Here is a 1,575-nt window from a genome sequence, read left to right on the forward strand (position 1 = left end):
CCCCCACCCCCGCCTCCGCCTCCCGTAACGTCGCTGCGCCACCGACCCGGCGTCGGCGGCGTCACGGCTCCTCCGCGGTCAAGGAGGGACGACGTGCAAAGGATCCCTCCGCTGGGACAAGTAGTGCCCTGGGACTCGCGGAGCTCTACCTCTGCGCGGCGGGTGTCACCGAGCGACCGGCATGTCCGAGCGACTTGGGGTCTTGCGCCTCAGAATGGCGCCTGGGGAGTCGGGGCAGCGGAGGCGGCTCTGTAGTTGAGGACAGCAAGACCTGCGGCATTGGACCCTGCCCATGGATTCCATGAGCCCCATGCTCTGGAGAATGACACCATATGACCTTTCCACCCGCACCAACCCGGCCACCTCACCTTAACGACAGGCACCTTAGCCTCTCTGGGAAACCGGACCCTTTTTCCAACTTGGCACACCGCGGATTCCAAAGGCACCTTGGAGCTTCAAGACACCCTTCCTTTCAGAACTTTACAAGTCCCGGGTTCCAGACCCATCTCTGCCGAGGCCTCTCCCGTCCCTAGCCATAGTTTCCTTCTCCTTAAAACAAAGCAGGTGGAACTCTGAAGGCCCTTCTGATTCTAAAGTAGCTGCCCAGGTTATGGCTCTTGCTATCAACAGGTGGAGCGTTTAGAAGGGTAGTTCAGGCGACTTGTGAACTTTGGAATTTACTTCTACGTCAATCTTGACTGATTCTTTCTCGAAACTAGTAGCACTGCTAATCTGCCCTGTGATTTCACACCTAATTACCTTCAGACGTATTTGCTGTTGCTTCATTCACATTAGTCACGTATATAGCACAAAGCAAGCTTTTGAACTCAGAGCAGGTGCTCAGTATTTGGATGCTCAGATATTTGTTCTAGGTAGATTGGATGGTAGGAAAAGGAGAGGCCTGAGTGAATTAGCCCTGGAAACCTTTCTTGATATAGTCTCATCAGGATCAGATCAAGACCTCTTGTAGTTAAAGAGCTGAGTACCCAATTCCTTCAGGAAACACGTGCCATTCAGCAAGTATTTCTAGGCCCTGGGGATTCAAGTTACTCCTATATTCCTTTTCTATGTAAGACTAGCAAGATTCTGAGGGTAAAATGATTTTTTCACACTCATTCACCCAGCAAGTATTTGCCAATCACTACTAAGGTTGTCAGACACTATTTTAGTGCTTGGGATGTGTCAGTGAACAAGTGGGGGCAGTGAAATACCCTTCCCTTTGGGAGCTAATATCTAGTTTGGGGAGAAAGATGATTAACATAATAAAGTTATTCGGTAGGATAGAGGTGTATAGTGCTATGGGGAAAAACAGACCAGGAGGGTATGAAGAAAACTGGAGAAAGGAGGGAGTGGGGTTTTTTTTTAATATCTACCATTTTATGCAACAATAATAAGTTGATTTGTTCAACAAATACTTCAGCCGAACCATGTGTTATGTGCTGGGGCTTCAGCAGAAAATAAGCCTAAGTTCTGACCTGGCGAGCCCCCATCAAGTGGAGACCACATGCCAAGTGCTTTCACAGAGTCTCTGAGATAGGATTCCTATGTTCATCTTTGCAGCTGATGAAATTGAGG

At 49.3% G+C, this 1,575-nt stretch overlaps 1 protein-coding gene across 1 annotated transcript in view; it reads right to left on the minus strand.

The window, feature by feature from the left end:
- FOXJ3 (forkhead box J3) overlaps positions 1 to 610 on the minus strand; it is a 161,751-nt gene extending 161,141 nt beyond the window's left edge. Inside the window, exon 1 of the mRNA XM_019643848.1 lies at positions 369 to 610. The gene's annotated coding sequence lies outside the window, so the exon portion shown is untranslated. The remainder of the gene's footprint in view (positions 1 to 368) is intronic.
- Positions 611 to 1,575: the final 965 nt, after the last annotated feature.

Source organism: Hipposideros armiger, unplaced genomic scaffold, assembly GCF_001890085.2.
Source record: "Hipposideros armiger isolate ML-2016 unplaced genomic scaffold, ASM189008v1 scaffold_82, whole genome shotgun sequence".
Taxonomy (NCBI): domain Eukaryota; kingdom Metazoa; phylum Chordata; class Mammalia; order Chiroptera; family Hipposideridae; genus Hipposideros; species Hipposideros armiger.